This window comes from Acomys minous (genome assembly GCF_964271855.1).
Source record: "Acomys minous genome assembly, chromosome: 7".
In the NCBI taxonomy this organism is placed as follows: domain Eukaryota; kingdom Metazoa; phylum Chordata; class Mammalia; order Rodentia; family Muridae; genus Acomys; species Acomys minous.
This window is the reverse complement of record NC_140488.1, coordinates 7,120,207-7,133,400: the sequence shown is the minus strand read 5'-3', so window position 1 is coordinate 7,133,400 and position 13,194 is coordinate 7,120,207. Positions and strand designations below refer to the sequence as shown.

The 13,194-nt window shown below is 42.8% G+C and overlaps 1 protein-coding gene and 1 pseudogene across 3 annotated transcripts in view; one reads left to right on the top strand and one right to left on the bottom strand.

Moving 5' to 3' along the window:
- The window catches only part of LOC311601305 (circadian clock protein PASD1-like), a 250,428-nt gene that overhangs the window by 214,132 nt on the left and 23,102 nt on the right, over nucleotides 1-13,194 (top strand). The window contains exon 1 of one of the 2 annotated variants that reach the window (XM_084788682.1): nucleotides 506-947. The exons of the other annotated variant lie outside the window; for it this stretch is intronic. The gene's annotated coding sequence lies outside the window, so the exon portion shown is untranslated. Of the gene's footprint in view, nucleotides 1-505; nucleotides 948-13,194 lie in introns of those variants that run through there. 2 annotated transcript variants of the gene reach the window in all.
- On the bottom strand, nucleotides 7,633-12,541 carry LOC311602070 (actin, cytoplasmic 2-like; annotated as a pseudogene). The gene is made up of 2 exons: nucleotides 12,501-12,541; nucleotides 7,633-9,343 (listed from the first exon to the last, which is right to left on the bottom strand). The product of its transcript is annotated as an actin, cytoplasmic 2-like (transcript).

The following is a 13,194-nucleotide window of genomic DNA, read 5'->3' as shown; positions in this document are numbered from 1 at the left end:
GGTTATCTTAAGTAGGCATATTTGGAGTTATTAACAATGAATGCTCTACCCAAGTTTTGAGAGACTCTATGACCAGACCACCCAAGAGCCGAGTCCAAATGCAGTGGCAAGGATGACTGGTTTAAACAGAACTAAGAGCTTTTTTCCTTGTGGCCATTTGTCCCTCCTGCCAGAGAGTTGGCCTTGACTCAGCATTTCAGCCTATAAAGTGGGACAATGGGCAATGTCCTTCTCTTCTGTCACTTTTTTTCCCTAGTGACATTAGGAGCGCTGTTATTGGGGCCTAGAAAGGTTGAAAAGGTAGTCAAAGGCTAGGTAATGGGGCACTTACCAAAAGCATCTGTTTAGCTGATCCAGCTGAAGAGACAGAGAGTAGTCCCATCTTTGAGATTGGTTTATATCAACTTCCCGTAGGTCCAGCTCTCAGCAGCTCTGGATGGAGTCTGTTTGCCAGGTAAAAACTTGTTGAGGCACATACAGACTAGGGACAAAAGTTAAAGTTGTGTCTATAAGACATCTGGGGTAGGCTTATGCCTTTGAGACCCAGTAAAAGCGTGGACATTCTTTTCTCACTCAGAAGAATTGGTATACAGATTGGGCAGACTTGTTTCTAGCATGATGAGAGGCACCCTCAGGTCTATATTCAGTATACCACCAAAGGGAAATTAAAATCTTGTGCTTGGGAGTAATTAGTAAGTAGTCAGTGTTCCATCTTATCAGAACTTTTATCCCTGATCTCTCCAAGTCCTTTATCATGAAGTCGTGTTGAATTTTGCCACATGATTTTTAGCATCTAATGAGATGATCATGTTTCGTTTTTCCTTCCATGGTTTATATGACAGATTACGTTGATGGGCTTTTATATGTTGAACCACTTCTGTATGCCTGGGATGGAGCCTACTTGGTCGTGGCCAGTGATATCTTTGATGAGTTCTTGGATTCAGTTTGTGAGTATTTTTTTCATCAGTGTTCATAAGGGAAATTGGCCTGAATTTTTTTTCTTTGATGGGTCTTTGACTGTTTTAGGTACCAGAATGACTGTGGCCCCATAGAGTGAGTTTGGCAATATTCCTTCTGTTTCTATTTTGTGCAATATTTTGAAGGGTATTGGTATTAGCTCTTCTTTGAAAGTCTGGTAGAATTCTGAGCTAAAATCATCTGGCCCTGAGGCTTTTCCACCCCCCCCCTGGTTGGGAGACATACAATGACTGCTTCTTTTCCTTAGGGGTTATGGAGATGTTGTTCTGTTTTGTTTTTCCTTTCTGATTTTGTTGATTTAGATATTTTCTCTCTGCCTTTTAGTTAGTTTGGCTAAGTGTGTGTCTTTTGTCTATCTTGTTGACTTTCTGAAAGGACTGCCCCTTGATTCCCTTCATTCTTCCTCTTAAAGAACTGCTGCTTGCTTCTGTTCACTCTTAGTCTTGTTCTCTGTTTCTAGTTTGTTGACTTCAGCTTGAGTTTGATTATTTGCAGCCATCTATTCCTCTTGGGTGTGTCAGCCTCTTTTGTTGTGGAAGCTTCCAGAGAAGCTGTTAATTGACTAGTATGGAATGTCCCCAATTTCTGTATGAAGGCGCTTAGTACTATGAACTTTCCTTTTAGTTCTGCTTTCATTGTGTCCCATAAGCTTGGGTATGTTGTGCCTTCATTTTCATTGAATTTTAGACAGTCTTTAATTTCTTTCTTTTTAAATTTCTTCCCTGGCCCAGTTGTCACTGAGTAAGGAGTTGCTCATTTTCCATGATTGTGTAAGGTTTTTGATATTTCTGTTGTTCAGATCCATCTTAATCCATGGTGATCTGGGAAAGCAGAATGAGTAATTTCAATTTTTGTATATGGTTTTTCTTTGTGTCCGACTATACACTGCCAATTTTCGAGAAGGTTCCATGCGGCACAAAGAAGAGAGAGTACTCTTTTGTGTTGGGTGAAAAGTTCTGTAGATAACCATTGGGTCCATTGGATTCATTGTTTCTCTATTATGTTTCTGCCTCAGTGATCTGTCCGTTGGATAGAATGGGGCACTGAATTCTCCCACAATTGAGGTATCTGCATCGTTCTGTGCTTTTACCTTTAATAACAAGTTTGTTTTGGATTTTTTAATATTTTTTAAAATAACTCTTGTTGCCCTTGGATATTGGTCAAAGATGTTCTGAATTGGAATGCCCTGTTGGTAGGCTTTTCCTTTGGTGAGAATGGCATATTCTTCCCCATCTCTTTTCATTAATTTTGGTTGAAATTCTATTGCTTCATGCTGTACTACTCTATTAAAGAGCTGGCTCTGGAGTTGGATTAGACACTCTGTCTCCCAACTCAAGCATGCTTGTTTTAAATTTTCCTCCTGCGTACCTGTCCTGGGTCAGGAGACCATCTGACACTAAGACAAAGATAGAAAGCAAAGTTAAACTTCCCAAGAAAAGACACTATGTGATCTCAAAGGGCTAAAATATAAGCTATACGTTAGGATCTTAAAAAAATTATTTTAACATATATATGTATATGTATATATATGTATATACAATAGATTATCTATAGCAAGAAGAACCATGACACAATCAGGAATTATATAAATGTTACATTCTTAGTGTTTTAGCTATTTGTATTTGACAGCCTTGAAGAAGACATCTTTCCTATCTTGGTGCATCTACATTTCTGAATGTAAATCAGTCTCCATCACATACTGTCATTATCAACTTAGAACACCTATCTAGACCTGAATACATCTTAACCCCTAAACAACTAAGCTTCATTGTAAAACTAAGTTTCTGTCAGAGATATTGGGCCAGAAGGCCGAAGAAGATGCTCAACGTTATAGAGAGTTTTGGGAGACTATTCAGGTAGAAAACTGTCTCTGTTATATTTTCATTTGGAGAGTTACTAACCTGCACTCCTGGCACATTCAGATAATCAAGTTTATTTCTTCTCAAGTCTCTGAGGGAGTTGAAGACCAGGTAGCTTAGTTTTACTTGAGTTCTTTTTTCTTAGCCATTCTGACTAATGTAAGACAGACTCTCAGAGTCATTTTGATTTGTATATCCCTGATGACTAAGGATGTTGAACATTTTAAAAAGTGTTTCTAGGCTACTTGAGATCTCTGTTGAGAATTCCCTGCTTAAGCAGCACCCCATTTTAAAAATTGGGTTATTTTGTTGATGTTTAATTTCTTGAGTTAGTTCTATATTTTGGATATTAGCCCTTTATCTGATGTAGGATTCTTGAAGATCTTTTCCAAATCTTTGGACGGCTGTTTTGTTCTATTAACAGTGTCCTTTGCCTTACAGAAGCTTTTCAGTTTCAAGAGGTCTATTTTCAATTCCCATAAAACTACCAACAATTCTTTACAGACCATGAAAGTACAATTCTCAACTTCAACTGGATAAACAAAAAGCTCAGAATAGCTAAAACAATCCTATACAATAAAAGAACTTCTGGTGGTATCTCCATGCCTGATCTCAAGCTGTACAATAGAGCAACAGTAATAAAAACAGCATGATACTGGCATAGAAACAGACTGGTTGATCCATGGAATCAAATCAAAGACCCAGAAGTAAACCCACACATCTATGGGCATTTGATTTTGACAAAAAAGCCAAGGCCATACAATGGAAAAAAGAAAGCATCTTCGACAAATGATGCTGGTCTAACTGGATGTCTGTATATAGAAAAATGCAAATAGAGCCACATTTATCGCTCTACACAAAACTCACGTCAAAGTGGATCAAAGAACTCAACATAACACCAGAAACACGAAATATATTAGAAGAGAAAGTGAGGAACAGCCTTGAGCTAATTGGCATAGGAGACAACTTCCTGAACAGAACACCAACAGCTCAGGCTCTAAGATCAACAATTAATAAAGGGGACCTTGTGAAATTGAAAAGCTCCTGTAATGCATAGGGCACTGTCAACAGAACAAACTGGCAGCCTATAGACTGGGAAAAGATCTTTGCCAATCCTACATGCAGCAAGGGGCTAAAATTCAAAATATATAAAGAACTTAAGAAATTAAAAACCAACAAAACACACACCACAATTTTAAAAATGGGGTATAGAGCAAAACAGAATTCTCAACAAAGGTATAGCGAATGTCCAAGAAACACCTAGAGAAGTACTTAATGTCCTTAGTTATCAAAGAAACGCAAATCAAAATGACTCTGAGATTTCATCTTACACCTACCAGAATGTCTAACATCAAAATTTCAAGTGACCTCACATGCTGGTGAGGATGTGGAGAAAGGGGAACACTCCTCTATTTCTGGTGGGAACGCAAATTTGTACAACCACTTTGCAAATCAATATGGCACTTTCACAGAAAATTGGAAATATCTCTACCTCAAGACCCAGCTTTACCACTCCTGGGCATATACCCAAAACATATTCCACCATACAAAACGACATTTGCTCAACTGTGTTCATAGCAGTTTTACTCATAATAGCCAGAATCTGGACACATTCTCGATGTCCCTCAACTGAAGAATGGATAAAGTAATTGTGGTTTATTTACACAGTGCGATATTACTAGGCAACTAAAAACAAGGTAATTATGAAACTGTCAGATGGATGGAACTAGAAAAGATCATCCTGTGTGAGGCAACCCAGACTCAGAAAGACACACATGGTATGTACTCACTTATAAGTGGATATTAGCCATATAGTAAAGGATAAACATACTACAATCTACAGACCCAAAGATGCTAAATTAGAAAGAGGGCCCAAAGGAGGATGGTTGAATCTCATTCAGAAGAGGAAGTAGAATGGAGAGCAGAAGTGGTTGAAGAGAGGGTACAGGATAGAAGAGAGGGTGCTGAGGGAAGCTCGGGCAGGAATCAGATGTGGGGAGAGCAGGGCCAGGAGGACAGAGGGCTTTCAGAGAGAAAAGAAACTGTGGGCAGAGGCCATCTCTGAGACGAGCTGAAGAGTCACGACAGGGTAGGCTCCTAGGGGTATATTAGGGTGACTCTAGCTGAGACTCCTGGCATCAGGGGACATCGAGACTGAAGAGGCCACCTCCTAGCCAGTCAGGGCTTCCGGTGGAGGGAAAGGGACCCCAACCAATCCAGAAAACCTTTGATCCAAAATTTATTGTGCCTACAAGATGTGCAGGAATAAAAATGGAGCAGAGATTGAGGGAATGTCCAACCAATGACTGGTCCAATGTGAGATCGACCCCTGGGAGAGAAGCAGCCTCTGACACCATGTATGATTCTCTGCTATGCTTGCAGACAGGAGCCTAGCGTAACTGTCCTCTGAGAAACTCCATCTAGCAGCGGAAGGAAACAGATTTTGAAACCCACAGGCATACATTAGGTGGAGCTCAGAAAGTCTGTGGAAGAGTAGAGGGATGGATAGCCGGACCTAGAGGAGAGAAGAACTTTGTAGGAAGACCAAGAGTGTCAACTATCCTAGGCCCATGGGGGCTTACAGAGACTGAATCACCAACCGAAGAGCATGCATGGGCTGGACCTAGGCTCTTGACTCATATGTAACTGATGAGCAGCTTGGTCTTCATGTGTGTCCCCTTGAATGCAGAGCAGGGGCTGTTTCTGACATGGACTTTATTGCCTGCTTGTGGATCACTTTCCACTAGCTGGCCTCAGTGGAAGGGGATGTGCTTCGTCCTGAAGCAACTTGATGTGCCAGGGTGGGTTGGTAGGAAGTGGGTGACGAAAAGGGCAGCAGTAAAGGAAGAAGAGGGTAGGAGAGTGGGACCTAGGGCAGAGGAGGGAGGGGGCTGCGATCTGGATGTAAGGTAAAAAAAATCAATTAAGAAAAAGAATAAAGCCTTGCTTAGAATCGCTAGTAGAATGTTTCTATTCTCATGTGTATTTCTGTATTCCTGCTGTAACAACTAACCATAAACCTAGTGCCTTGAAACAGGACAAGTTAATTATATTGCAATTCTGCATAGTAGGTACCCAACATAGGTCTCTTTGGGATGTAACCATGGTGTCAGCAAGGTGGTTGTCCATTCCAACTTTTGCTTTTGAAACCTTCTGCATGCCTTGGTTTGTGATCTCCTTGATCCTTCCACCATCTTCAGATCTAGCAACGGGAGGTACAGCCCTCTCACATGACATTTTTCTGGCTCATTTCTCTTTTTGTCATCCTTTTCCTTTGCAGTATGCTAAGGACCATAGTGGACCAACCCAGAGAGCGTCTCATGTCCATATTTTATGATTTGATAATCATTGCATGTAATAACATTTGCAGCTTTATTTTTTCACTGGACTTGTAACATATTCATTGGTTATGGAGACAAGAAGGTGGATACTCTGGAGAGACTGTAACTGGGCTATCTATAGCATGTTCTTATAGGTTTCTCTCATGTACAATTGTGTTCATCCCATCTATAGCTCCCAAATATTTCATCCATTTATTATAGCAGCATCTAAAAAGAATCACTATTATCTGAAATTTATCAGTTCCAAAATCTCAAATTTCATCATTTAAACTCAGCTATTAAAAACAAGGAACTGCAGAAATTTGTGGACAAATGGATGGAACTAGAAATGATCATAATGAGTGAGTTAACCCAGAAGCAGAAAGAGTCATGGGGCATGTCCCATGAAAGTCTTCACTTACCAGGAAAGTGGGACAGAGGGGAGGACATCCTGTTGTGTCCCTAGGTGAGAGAAGCATGGGAGAATGTGGAAATAGAAGGATCCAAAGGGTCCTAGAAACCTACAAGAAAATTAATTGATTATGATAAGTGAATCTGGGCCCAAGAGTCCTGCTCAAACTATGGCACCAGCCAAGGACAATACATGCAGTAAACTTGGAACCCCTACCCAGATCAATCAATGGACAGGACATTCTTCACAGTTGACTGGAGAGTGGGGTCTGACTTTCACACGAACTCTAGTGCCCCATATTTGACCACATCCCCTGGATAGGGAGGCCTGGTGGCACTCAGAGGAAGGATAGCAGGCTACCAAGAAGAAACTTGATACCCTGTGAGCATATACAGGGGGAGGAAGTCCCCCTCATTCACAGTCATAGGGGAGGGGAGTAAGGGAAAAATGGAAGGGAGGGAGGAATGGGAGGATACAAGGGATGGGATAACCATTGAGATGTAATATGAAAAAATTAATAAAATATATTTTTAAAAATAAATTAAGTGTGGGTTCGGTTCTGGGTATAGTCCCTTTTAGGGTACGATGCCTTTCTAGCTAGCACAGCTCTGAACGTCAAGAGACTTTCAGTGGCTCCCAAACTTTGATGATGATCTGGAATACTGGTGATATGCACTCCTATTCACAAAGGGAGAGTACAACGAAATCAAGCCACCATTTTTGCAAACAAATTTTAAATGCAAGGAAACCAAATCCTGTTCGTTTTCAAGACCTAGAAAGAACGAGGCTGGTGGCTTCACCCTTTCTGTTGACCAGCAGCAGCTACGCACTCAGGCTCCACACTCCCACCCTAGTCACCCTTCTGTCACCCATATAAGGCACTGCATAGTTCCAGGATATTATTTCATCAGCCTTTGGATGCCTTCTGCATGTGGGTGTTTGGTGCTCAGACAGCCTTTTTTCATATAATAATCTCTGTGCCCTATTTAGTCTGAAGCAGCAGTGTTTCTCCTCGTATAGAATGAATGGTCAAGAACTGTGGGCCTCCCACGTTCCTCATGGATCTTTTTTTTTTTTTTTTTTGGTAAGGTGTGCACTTTTATTAAATTGTCTCAAGTCAGTGTACAGGCAAGGCCTGGCTACCTCAACACCTCAGCCCACCCTCAGGGAGACCAAAGCCTTCATACATCAAGTTGAGGGGACCAAAAAACAAATGGGGAGCACGGATGGCTGACTGACCATTCAAAAATTAAAAAACAAAAGTAAGGTAGTATTAAGGCAGAAGGTTTAAAAAAAATTTTGCAGTACATAATTTATATAGAAGCAAGGCTGTCACCTCGCCAGTGTGAACTCAGGGAGTGGACTTGGCCATCCTCCTCTAGGGACTAAAGGTAGCTTTTGGGAGGGTGAGGGACTTCCTGTAGCCATATCCCATGGATACTTGGAATGACTAAAACGAAACAAAAAACAAAACAAAAAATGTACAATCAAGGTCCTCAGCCACATTGTAGAACTTTGGGGGATGCTTGCTCCAACAGACTGCTGTTGCCTTCACCATTCCAGTTTTTAAATCCTGAGTCAAAAGTGCCAAAACAAACAAAAAAACTTTAGAAAAAATTAAAAATAAAACAAAAACAAATAAAGCCATTCCAATGTTGTCTCACGGTTTTTTGTTTTTTCCTCCCTGGGCACGTTAGGTTTTGTCAAAAGAATGGGTGTTAAAACGCAGCTTAGTAACAGTCCATCTATAAGCATTTGTGGTGGACGATGGAGGACCTGGACTCATTGTACTCCTGCTTGCTGATCCACATCTGCTGGAAGGTGGACAGTGAGGCTAAGATGGAGCCACCGATCCATACTGAGTACTTGTGCTCATGAGGAGCCATGACCTTGATCTTCATGGTGCGAAGAGCCAGAGCAGTGATCTCCTTCTGCATCTGGTCAGCAATGCTTGGGTACATGGTGGTGCCACCCGACAGCACTGTGTTGGCACAGAGGTCTTCGCAGATATCAAGGTCACACTTCATGATGGAATTGGATGTAGTTTCATGGATACCACAGGATTCCATACTCAGAAAGGAAGGCTGGAGAAGAGCCTCAGGGCAGCGGAACTGCTCATTGCCAGTTGTGATGACCTGGCCATCAGGAAGCTCATAGCTCTTCTCCAGGGAGGAAGAGGATGCAGCAGTGGCCATCTCTTGTTAGAAGTCCAGGGCAACATACCACAGCTTCTCTTTGATGTCATGCACGATTTCCCTTTCAGCTCTCCTTGTGAAGCTGTAGCCACACTTGGTCAGGATCTTCACGAGGTCAGGTCCCGGCCAGTCAGGTCCAGATGCAGGATGGCATGAGGAAGAATGTGGCCCTCATAGATGGGCACAGTGTGGGGGACCCCATCTCCAGAGTCCATTACAATGCCAGTGGTACGACCAGATGCATACAGGGACAGCACAGCCTGGATGGCTGCGTACATGGCTGGGGTGTTAAAGGTCTCAAACATGATCTCAGTCATCTTTTCACGGTTAGCCTTGGGGTTCAGGGGGGCCTCGGAAAGTAGCATAGGGTGCTCATCGGGGGCCTCACACAGCCTGTTATAGAAGGTGTGGTGCCAGATTTTCTCCATATTGTCCCGGTTGGTGACGATGTCGTGTTCAGTGGGGTTCAGGGTCAGGACGCCTCTCTTGCTCTGGGCCTCATCGCCCACGTAGAAGTCCTTCTGATCCATACACACCATCACGCTCTGGTGTGGCAGGTATGGACCAGCGACAGAAGAGCTGCGAGATCACTCACTGGGGATGAGGACTCTACCCATCATGGATCTTTTAATGCAAGACTCTCCTTCAAAGATCTTTCTGAAGTGATACTTTATTTTTTTTAAAGCTGCCATGATAGTTGACTTTCCATACAGGCCCAAGATCAGCACACTCCAAGTTATCAGTAGTTAGTGTTGCAAACACAGGTATGATGGAAACACATTAACTAAATGGTTCTCTCCTCCCCTTTCCCCAACACCCTAAAGGTCACACATTCATCCCTGCCACCTAGGAATTACAGACAGCCTGATCATAGTGTGTAGCATGGACTGCTCATAAGTTGCCCGGCATGGGGCTACTTCCCTTCCTCTGAAATGTATAAAATGTATAAAAAGGGACTCCAAATCCACAGAGGGGCTTGAGCACCCTCATCCTTGCTGTCTCTCCAGAGTGTTACTAACTCTTCTAATACATATTTTACTCCAAAGACATCCAGTTCAGTACCCTGTCTTGAGCTTCTATCCAGTAGCTGTGACATTTACAGAAGGAGCCACGTGGATCTTAGCAACAGCGAAGAACCTTCCCTGTGTCCAAATACACTTTTCTCCCCTTACTCTTGGGGCCTAACACTCAATGTCCCCAGTGGATGCCAGAAGCAGTGGAGAGTGTCAAACAGTCTACTTTCTTTCATATGCCTGAGGCAAGAAGAGATACAGATTTTGGTGTTTGGAATATACATGTATATAATCAAATGTCATAGGAATGAGACTGTAGTCCAAACATAGACTCAGTTTTGTTTATTTTTATTTTTTATTTTTTAAAATATTTTATTACTTTATTCGTATTACATCTAAATTGGTAGCCCATCTCTTGTATCCTCCCATTCCTCCCTCCCTCCTGCTTCCCCCCTACTCCCCTCCCCTATGTGACTGAGGGGGACCTCCTCCCCCTGTATATGCTCATAGGGTATCAAGTCTCTTCTTGGTAGCCTCTATCCTTCCTCTGAGTGCCACCAGGCCTCCCCATGCAGGGGATGTGGTCAAAAATGGGGCACCAGAGTTTGTTTGAAAGTCAGACCTCCCTCTCCACTCAACAGTGAAGAATGTCCTGTCCATTGGCTAGGTCTGGGTAGGGTTGGAAGTTTACTGCATGTTTTGTCCTTGGCTGGTGCTATAGTTTGAACAGGACCCCAGGATCCAGATCCACCTGTCATAATGTTCTTCTTGTAGGTTTCTAGGACCCTCTGGATCCTTCTATTTCCCCTTTCTCCCATGCTTCTCTCACCTAAAGTCCCTATAGGATGTCCTCCCCTCTGACCCACTTTCCTGGTAAGTAAAGTCTTTCATGGGACTAGCTACAGGAGACAACTTCCTGAACAGATCACCAACAGCCCAGGCCTTAAGGTCAACAATTAATAAATGGGACCTCATGAGGCTGAGAAGCTTCTGTAAGGCAGGAGACACTGTCAGTAGAACAAAGCGACAGCTTACAAACTGGGAAAAGATCTTCACCAATCCTTCATCTGACAAAGGTCTAATATCCAAAATATATAAAGAACTCAAGAAATTAAACACCACCAAACCAAATAAGCCAATTGAGAAATGAGGTTCAGAACTAAACAGAGAATTCTCAACAGAGGAATGTCAAATGGCTGAGAAACACTTAAAGAAATGCTCAGCCTCATTAGTCATCAGAGAAATGCAAATCAATTTTGTTTAAAATAAACCTTATCACATAGCCTGAAATGACTTGTGTATCTGGAACAAAGTTTTCAAGGGTGGACTTTTTCACTCAACTGTGTTGGTTTTCCAATGGTTTTTGATTGTGTAGTATTTGGTATTTTTAGTTACCAAATGAGGGCTAAGCAACCTGGACCTTTTAACCCCTTCTATGTAGGCACCCCTCTCAGAAAGTTCAACTTATAAATCAAGTGGAGTACAGGAGTGCTGCGATTTATTTATTTATTTTAAAAAAGAGAAAAGGCTCAAGGACATGGGTGAGGAAGGGATGAGAAGTGCAGCTGAGGGAGGAGCTCAGTGTTGGGGTGATGGACAGGGCAAGGGAGCCTAAGGGAGCAGTGAGGCTGTGGGGTAAGGGGACAGTCATGGGCGTGGCATCTCTCAGCTTCGCAGTGAATCCAAGGCATGGGATGTACACATTCTTGGTGATTTTGTGTTGACACATGCTTTGTGGTCCTACTTGGCAGCATACTTCTCTCCTCACTACCACAGCTGCTTTCTTCTCTGTTCTTCCTATTTTGCATTCAGCTCCCCAACAGCCAGGTACAGATTCTGGGTCTGGTTCACCAAATCCTGGCTCTTACCAAATTATGGCTTGGTCCTTCCTTCCTTCCTTCCTTCCTTCCTTCCTTCCTTCCTTCCTTCCTTTCTTCCTTCCTTCCTTCCCTCCTTCCTTCCTTCCCTCCTTCCTTCCTTCTAGCCTTCCTTGTGCAGCCAGGAGTCGACAATTAGTTGTGTGAATATTTTCCTTGAATCCACAAACTTTTTTTCGGCAGTCCTGTGTCATTTCCTTATATTCATGTGGAAACACCACAACTCTGAGCCTGCACCAGTGCAATTGAATGTGGCTGCAGAAACCCACACAGACACCCTGAGTAAATACTCTCTTATTAAAGTAAGGGCCATTAATCCTCAGATGGGTTCTTGATGCAGCCCTGCAATCACGCCAAAGTTCCAGAGAGCATCCACCCTTCTGTCTCCCAGGAGACTACTGCAAGTTTTCTCCCCTCATATCACTAGACTATACTCATCCCTGCTGAATATCTGCCTGGGTTGGCACTCCTACCAAGCCCAGGGTATTCTTAAACTCAACCACCTGTATAAATCTCTCAAGGGAGGGATTGGGATTACAGTTGCCCCCCCCTTTCCCCACTCTTCATGCTGCCATTTGTTGGTTTCCCCCATAGCCTGGTGGTTTCACTTCTTGCCAGCCCATCCTCCTTTTTCACCTTTTGCATTTCCTCCTTGTCCTCTATTCTGCCTTAAAATGTAGGATTGTTCAGGGCCTAGTTCTGAAGGTGCTTCTCTTGTACCACATACAGAATCTTGCCAAGAGCCTGTCCTGTGGCTTAGTAGTAATTAAATGATAATTGCCCATTCCCATTTCCAGCCTTGATATTGACTCAGGACTCTAGACCTTTCTATGTAACCAGCTCTACCCTGTCTTCTTCATCTCAGTTAAACCACCTCCATCATTCATGTTTCTTTGACTAATACTCTGAGCACCCTCCTTGACTCCAGTTTGTAAGTATTCATTAAATTTCATGCTGTCATCTAATATTCACATTTCTTCCATCAAACTCCATCTAGAATTTTATTTCCTTCCCACTGTTTGATACAAGTCAGTGTCACGCTTCTCCTGGATTGTTCCAGCAGCCTCCCAAAAGTGTCCTAACTTCTACGTGTGACATCTCATTTTCATTAGGAAATAAGTCTGACGGGTTACTTGAAGATAGAAAAGATTATGGTGCTCCCTGATTCATAGCCTTCAGTTTCTTTCCATGCCATTTAAACTGATGGTCAAAGTCTCCTGTGATGGCCTGGGAGGCCTTGCATGATTCCCACCCCTACCTTAAAACATACTAGAGGAAGCTGTGCTTTGGTGGTGCTTACTTCTGTAAGTCTGTGTATCCAAAACAAGATAGTTCATGTCCTTCAGGTTTCAGCAAAAAGCGCATCCTCTCAGTAGAGCCCTCAATGGCTACCTTACTCTGCTCCACTTTTCTCCATACAGCCAGTCTTCATTCACTCTCCTGCATATTTGACTTCCTGGAGAGAGGCTGGCCTAATGTCCATGAGGTAGTGGCTCGTGCTTGGCTCATTGTCATCTCTATTTGTAGGACCTAGAAGTGT